We start from the raw sequence: 8,668 nt of genomic DNA, 5'->3' as shown, positions 1-8,668 counted from the left end.
CCATAATTATACTTCATTTACTCTAATTTATTTAATAAAAATGTATCTCAATTTTTATTATTTTTTATTGTATCCTAATTGCCTGAAATTAGATCACATACTTAATTTATATAACATTTTATCCATAGTTTGTATCTGTCATGTTATTTAGTGCATTAGTATTACTATTGAGTATTATTTACATATATATTACTTTAATCTATCATATATGTTTATTAATCCATTTTTATATTTTGTTTGATTTAATAGGTATTTTATTTGATTGTAATGTATTTCCATTAATAAAAAATAATTGTAATTTGAGCTATTGTCTATTTAAAACTTTATTAGATTAATATATAATGTTATTTACTTAGTCACTACTATTTTATTTATTTTATTTCATTTATCTATATATTATAATTAAATTTATTGGTACGGTTTACTCTTATATTAACTTTTTTTTCATCTATAAATGTTATATGTTATTATTCATCAATCAAGTATTAATGATCATTCCTCAAACTAGTTATATGAACCTTTTTTATTTGTGTGTTTTTTCTCTGAAATTACATTGAGCTTCGTATATTATAGATTGGTATAAATAAAAGGTGAATATAATAGAAAAAATCATATTTCAACAGATATGCAAATATATATATATATATATATATATATATATATATATATATATACATATATATATATACTAGCAAAAGTACCCGTCGTTGATGGGTTCAAAAACAGCCTACAGAAAATGGACTCTGATTTATTAAAGTATGATAGGCTATGAAAAGCAAGGGTTGTAAAGAGATAGCTTCGAATTTGGGGGTATCAAAACCAAAGCAAAATATGATGAAAGTAAAGAAAGATAGATAAACCCCATAATTTATTATACCATACCTGTTCCCACTGAAACACTTATCACAATATTCTGTGGATCTATATCAAAAAAACATGTTAAACTTTGTGACATATTTCCATTCTATGGAGGTCAGGCGCGAACGAACACCCCATCATTTTATTATACCATATTTCTTTAAACTGAAACATCATTATCAAAGTATACTTATGCTGATAGGTATGAAAATTATTTATTAAGGTTTGTGATTATTTCCATTCTATGGGGGGAGGGCTGGCGCGAACGCAGACACCATAATTTTATTATATCATCCCTATTTAAGATAAAACATACTTATCAAAGTATTATTATGTACATCTATATCAAAAACACTCGTAAACATTTTTTTTTTCATTTTTAAATTTTTTATTTCCATACTTTGTGGACCAGGCGCGAACGCAGGCCACACAATTTTAATGAACCACCGTTCTGCCAGATCAAACATACCCATTCCTGTGTCTCGATACATCTTCTATCATTATATGTGATCAGTTTTCTATAATAGTCAACCATATAGAAGCCTATTTGTGACCAGACACACACACAGACATTCAGCTTTATATATATATATATATATATATATATATATATATATATATATATATAGTTATATATTTTTATATGTATGTGCATATTGAAAAAAAAAATTAATTTTAAAGTTATCTGTAGGAAACCTTATTTACTTATATGCAAATTTATCTGTCACTTCCAAGAATTTACGCTAGTCCGAATATTATTGTAAGGATAATCGGTTGTTTACAATAAAACAGTTATCTATATCTTTCATTGTTCAGAAACTACTATATATATGTGAGTGATAGGACGATTCCAAAGTTTTTCCCGATACCGATACAATTATCGATTCCGTTCTAAAATTCTGATTCCGATACGATTCCCGATTCCAATTCTAATAACAAAAGCACCTGAGAAAACACACTTATAATTCCTATCGAATGAGTTCATTAAATGGCGTGGATGTAAGTCTGCTTCCGATACTTGAAGCCTTACTTATCACAGAGAATAATGAGTTCAGGATATAAATATACCAAAGGTATTATTAAAAATCAACTATTAATTTGTTTATGTCAGGTTTTTTTTTCTTTTTCTTTAATTTCTCACTTAATGTTCCCAAACACGATAAACGCAGATATGGAGACAGTAAGTGAGAAATTCGCAAACAAATCAGCTCAACAGTGCAAAATTGTTATTTTGCTTCAAATGTTCGTGTTGTGTTCTCTACGAGAACGTTAATACCGCTCTCTCGAAAAGATGTTCTACCCCTCCATTAAAATAATAATAAAATTTACAATTTTGAATGTAGTTTCAGTGCCAACTACGTGGGTCCAACAATATTGCGATTAGATGGTAGACTCCAGCAACACGTACTTACTAAAATCAGAAATGGGGCATACCAAGCAATAGACGTACTTGCCAATACATACGCGTCTTCAACACTGCTCATCTCATTAAAAACCGTCAAACTTTAGCACGGAATCCTGAGTCGTGCTCACTCATTATTCCATTTAAAGATCTTTGAGACTGTTCATGTTCGATTGAGAAGGCTTTCTCTTCGTAAACAGAGGGAATGTCTCTTGGGTTTGAGTGGGATTAGGCTCTAGGATCTTCGAGTAATATAATGTTGCTGTATTTTAATCGCTTTCCTCCATTTTTTCCCTTTTTCCCCCCACACATAACATAATAACATAATAACGTAACGCAACGTGAGTTTATTTTAAATTGTACATATTTTCGATTCCCCTTTACAGAACAAAACCCCTCGCTAAAGCTTTTAGAAAGCGAGGGCGAAACCGGTCATCTGCCCCCCCCCCCATTTTTCTTCTCTTCTCCTCTTCACTCTGTTTACTTTATTTTAAAACGCTTTTAATCGTGAATTATAAAAGTCTTCCTTTCATGATCAACATATTATATATATATACATATATATATATATATATATATATAGAGAGAGAGAGAGAGAGAGAGAGAGAGAGAGAGAGAGAGAGAGAGAGAGGGTGCAGCAAGATTTGTCGCAGGTTCAGCAAATATATATATGAAACTAGGGAACCCGAAAAACAGCGTTCCACCTTGCAGCCAAAACATGCGTAAAACAATTTTGTTTACTGGGAAAAGTTACCAGCCGTTCGCGACCATTCAAGCGTGACATACATCCACCATTTGGCTAGTATAATTATAAGGGATCGCCACAGGTGGGAAAGTGGAAGTGGAAAGAGAATCCATTTTCAATATCCCACCCTTACTTTTCGGCGTTATTTGTTGTTGTCGTTTTTTTTTCTTTCTTTTTTTTTATTATCAGTATGTGCACGATGTTACGTCAGTTGTTCTGATTTGTCTAATCTCACAGCCAATAGAATACTAACGCTCAAGAGAAGATACAGTCGGAGTGTCATTGCACGAGTAACGCTACACCTGGTCGCTGGTTCGATCGGGTTTACTATAACTATTTTACAGTAAGTACTTTTTTGCTTAAATTTTTACTTGACTGTCTATTTAACAATACGTTTGATAATTGATATAGACATGTGTTTATTTATGGAATCTTATATATGTATAAAGTCTCTACTTACTTGCCTTCCCGCGAGGAAAGTTTTAGATTAGTGATGGGACGATTCAAATATTTTTCCCGATTTCGATACGATTTCCGATTCTGTACCAAATTCTCGATTTTAATACAGTTACTGATTCCGATTCCGATTCATTATAAATCTCTAAATGTTTAACTGTATAGTGGTTATTTTTCCCCCCGAGTACCGTAAAAACACGTGTTAAATGTGCAGATATTTTTTTAAACGTAAAATAGATTTGTCAGGGATGGTCTATAGATTTTAGTTTTACTGTTAGTTTAAAATCAATAAATATTTATCATTTTATCAGTACTACCAGCAGGGGAAGATTTTGATTTAAACAAAATCAAATTAAAATTACAATAAAACGAAATGATAATTACATGAGCTTAAAAGGATGTTTCCTTTTTTGGCCATTCTGCGTCTTTCATTGAAAGTATAAATCGTAGTATAAGAACAGGTACCGCACTTTGCTCCCGGAGAACTAATGTCTGAACGGCCGTTTTAAAAGTTAAAATTAAAATTAAAATAATTATATTTTTTACTCACTGGAAGCTCTTACGATTGTCCACTGACAATAACCGCTGGTGTTCCCTGGAATTTAAGTGAAAAGAAGTCTCCCAAGATTTCCACGACTCTCGACGTCTATCGATAACCATTTCTATTATTATTATTATTATTATTATTATTATTATTATTATTATTATTTGTACTCACTAGGAATTCTCGCATCGGTCATCATCAGAGATTGCTCACTGACAACAACCGGCGGTGTTCCCTGGAGTCTGGGTGACAAAAAGACTCCCCAAATTTTAAGTACTCTTCACCTCTTTTGATAATCTTTACAAATACATTTGCGTTATCGTAACAGTCGTTTACCATATTATTATTATTATTATTATTATTATTATTATTATTATTATTATTATTATTATTATTTACTCACCAGGAGTGCTCACACAGGCAATCATCAAGGTGTTCTCTATAGATTGATTAGCAACAAGTTTCCTCAGATTTCCAGTACTGCCTACCTCTTTCGATTTGCAGATGAGTTTGCGTTATCGTAACAGCCATTTGCCATTGATTTCTCGTTGGCGGCGATCATTGGTCTTCACTAGGATGTGGGTAGCAATAAGCCTTCCCAAGATCCCAACCATTTTTGCACTCATCCAATGGAGATCTGGCTAGTGCTTTCTCTCCTCGGTCTTTACATCCTCCTTGACCTCAATTATTATTATTAGTAGTAGTAGTAGTAGTAGTAGTAGTAGTAGTAGTAGTAGCAGTAGTAGTAGTAGTAGTAGTAGTAGTAGTAGTAATAGTAGTAGTAGTAGTAGTCTCCAGGAGTTTTTACACGAGTAATTATCAGAGATTACTCACAGTTAGTAATCGGTGGAAGTGCCGGTGAGAACAAGTGTCCCCAGATTTCCAGTAATCTCCACCTGTTTCGATAACATTTGCAAATAAATTTGCGTTATCAGAACAGCCGCTTGCTATTGACTTCTTACTGGCAATAATTAATAGTATTCACAGGAATTGGAGTGGCAATAAGCCTCTCCAGTGTCCCATCCCTCATCGCCCACATACAGTGGAGGTCTTGTTAGTGCTTTTTCTCCTCGATATTCCCAGCCTCTTAGACCCTTCTCAACTATTTGGTATGATCCCAGCCGACGCCGGTACAATATTATTTAGGGAGGAGTAGTTAATATTATTATTATTAGTAGTAGTAGTAGTAGTAGTAGTAGTAGTAGTAGTAGTAGTAGTTCCTATGATTTTAACATTTACGTGTTTCTAGTTAATACTTTTTAACATCTGGTCAATTTCTTTTACTTTAGACATTCAAGCTGTAACGTAACAGTTTCACCGTTCCAAAAAGACAAGCCTTTTACAGAATTGGGAAATGCTTTATAATATGTCAATTTGGTTTTTATTCTTTACAAAACACTTGTAATACTAGTTGCATATATCCGACATTGCTCGTTCGGGACATATTACCGGGCAGAGAAATTAGTCACATACTATTTAAGATACATCGAATATCCTAACTTGTTGCGATAAGTGATTACATATTGGATTTAGGGAAGCATAAAACACGTCCATTTTGGTCTATGAAAAGTAACTTTCATAGATTGAACGAGAAATAACTCTGATAGCATAAATAAATAAGCTACTTCCGGTTTTCGACGAAACTGTTCTCAGCTATTAATAATTGAAAATAAATTAAATATAAGTTAAATAAGAATTAAATTAAATAAATAAACTTGAAATAGTACTCTAAATAGAACAATTAAAGCGATTCTATTACAACAAATAATTAATAACATCGAGATAATTAATAAAATAGATGTTCGTTAATGTAATATCAAAATGAGGGTATTCATTGTATATAGATTTCTTTTAAATACATAGTATATATATATATATATATATATATATATATATATATATATATATATATATATATATATATATATAAACCATGCTTAAATAAAAGTGTACCGTTTCTAGTACGAAATTATTTTGTCAAAAAGTTTATCTTTTAGCATATTAAATAAATTGTGGACAAAGAGAAAGGAATAAGACGTTAACATCTCTCTCTCTCTCTCTCTCTCTCTCTCTCTCTCTCTCTCCATATATATATATATAAGTTAACACAAAGGTGTATATAGTATCTCAATTATGTCCGACTTTAGCATATAATTTTATATTATTTTAATCTTAGTTATTTATAGAACATTTCATATATTCCTCATAATCACATTCTTGTTGCCAATATATGATTAAGAGAAATCAACCGATATACATCAACGTCATCCATTAATGATGTGTGGTTGACTGTAGGAAGTAATTTATAATTATATATTCTGCCTTCAGCTTTAGTAAGGGAAGTGTCATCGAAATGAAACTGATACCAAAAGGCAAAGAGGGAAAAGAAAATCGCTCCGAAACACCACTCTCTTTATTTCACCTGCCTTATAAAATTAAAATGGTTTACTAATTCTCCATGCAATTTGGTAAAACTATCTTACTGTTGGAAGCTATTCCGAAAATTTCCAAGCGCTTGTGTACCATGAGTAAGACACACTGTCAGATGCTTGCTTATAATCTACCCACCTAATGACAAGATAAGTAATTCCTCGTTTACAGGTCGGAAACTCATCTCTGTTGCAACGTAATCTTTCTCAACAATATTCCTGTTCCTCAGTCCTCAGACAGCAACTGTTTTGGTTCAAATGACCATAAATACTGTCACACAGTATGTCTGTGAAGTTCTACATAATTGAGAGACAAGTGAGTAGTCCAAAAGTTGTATCTTATCTTCCGTGATCCAGACACTAGTGTCATTTGTCCGCTACTCAGTGAAGCCATCTGTCGTAAAATAGGCATTCAGCATTGCTTCAAGATATATATTCCTTTTGCAAACGTTTTTTTTTCGGGTAAAAGAGCCTATCTTTGAAACTCCAAAGAATAAGAAATTTCGCTCGCTTTTTCTCGCATTCCTTGTTTGGAATAAAATATTGTGAATTTTATTCTACATTATCATTATCATGACGTCTATTACACACACACACACACACACACACACACACACACACACATATATATATATATATATATATATATATATATTTGTTTTTCTTAGCGATGCTTTTTGAATGAATTCAATTATTCATACGAAATTGCATTTTTACCTAAGTACGAGTTGGGTATAATTTTCCCTTTGACTAATTTGGTAGATTCTGCAACTCTGATAAGTCGTAGACGACGAAACACGTGTCAGTGGATGATTATATTTTAACACGTGTCAGTGGATAATTATATTTTTAAAAAATTATATATATATATATATATATATATATATATATATATATACAGGGTATCCGTAAAGTTACTATACAGTCTTACGTGGCATGCTTGATTAAATAAACCTGTAAAAAAAATAAATATTAACTATTAATACAAATATAATACAATAAAACAATAAGACTGTATAGTAACTTTGCGGACACCCTGTATACATAGTTTTTTGTTGTTGATTTTCTAAACGATATTGAGGTTAGTGGCTCCACCTTGAAGATCGGATGTATTTTTTAGAAATTGCCCATTTTTTTTATTTTGGGCATAAACAAATAATATTTTTATTTATTTGTGTACTTTTAAAACAGTAATCTACGTACATGCACGTTTCGGGGCACTACCCCTCTAAAATAAATCTTGATATTAAAAATTTATTCAAATTTACAAAAGAATCTTATGAACCTATACGGAAAGTATAGAAAATTTTAATTATTCGGCAAGGAGTTCAAATAAAACAAGAAAAACCTTATTTTATAGCATTTTAAAAAAAGTCATTTAACAGTTTGAGATAGTTTATAGGGATTCAAGGAGATTGAAAAAGCAAGAAACGGAAAAAAGGGAGAAAAAGGATAAAATAAAAATCCAATGGGAAAGATGGTAAAATCTAGAACAGAAAAAAAATATATATATAAACAAATTAACATGGTCGCGGCACTGGACATGCTAAGGTTTTGGTCAAATAGTCGATTAAAACCAGAAGCTAGTAGGCTGGCCGTCGTTGCTCGGACAATATATTAGGTTGGTGCAAAAATGATGTTGTGTTTTATTCAGATATATATGTACAGTCAAAAAACAAACAAAAACGACTGTTTTTGCACCAACCTAATACTTTCATTTTTCTCACATGCATGACGTTGCATGACGTCATGTATGACGTCATCTGCTATGACATTATACATATATATATTTATATGCTATAACGTCATTGCGAACAAACACACGGACAGGAATACGTATTTATTCTAATAGATATGTGTGTCAATATGCGTAGGGGAATGAGAACAACTATTACTTCATTGTTCTACATATCTATTCTCCCTCCCCAAAGAAAATGTTTTCTTGCTAAATACTTTAAAACATTCATTTGGAGAACTCACTCAGGCATGCGCTCTCATTTGTATCATTCTTACGACGTGTCACAATCCCTCGGTCTGCCACAATAACACGTTTTTGTTATTAAGTATACTATTGCTTACATACGAACACATTAGAAAAAGAAAACGCCTAAACTCTGCATTTCGTTGCGTTATTGCGGATAGCTTTATTTATAACTAAGAAGCCTGGTGTTGCTCTCGTGACAGTTATGAATAAGATGATTGAGTCGATTTCGATAGAAGGCTAAACAAAACAG

General features: G+C 31.8%; 1 protein-coding gene across 1 annotated transcript in view; it reads left to right on the top strand.

Annotated features, from left to right (window-relative positions):
• Positions 1 to 2,949: 2,949 nt before the first annotated feature.
• LOC145258205 (mucin-like protein) overlaps positions 2,950 to 8,668 on the top strand; it is a 176,562-nt gene continuing 170,843 nt past the window's right edge. The window contains exon 1 of the mRNA XM_080116138.1: positions 2,950 to 3,348. The gene's annotated coding sequence lies outside the window, so the exon portion shown is untranslated. The remainder of the gene's footprint in view (positions 3,349 to 8,668) is intronic.

Source organism: Euprymna scolopes, chromosome 33, assembly GCF_053919585.1.
Source record: "Euprymna scolopes isolate OS-2025 chromosome 33, ASM5391958v1, whole genome shotgun sequence".
Lineage (NCBI taxonomy): Eukaryota > Metazoa > Mollusca > Cephalopoda > Sepiida > Sepiolidae > Euprymna > Euprymna scolopes.
The sequence above is the reverse complement of the archived record's forward strand: the minus strand, read 5'-3'. Positions and strand labels throughout refer to the sequence as shown.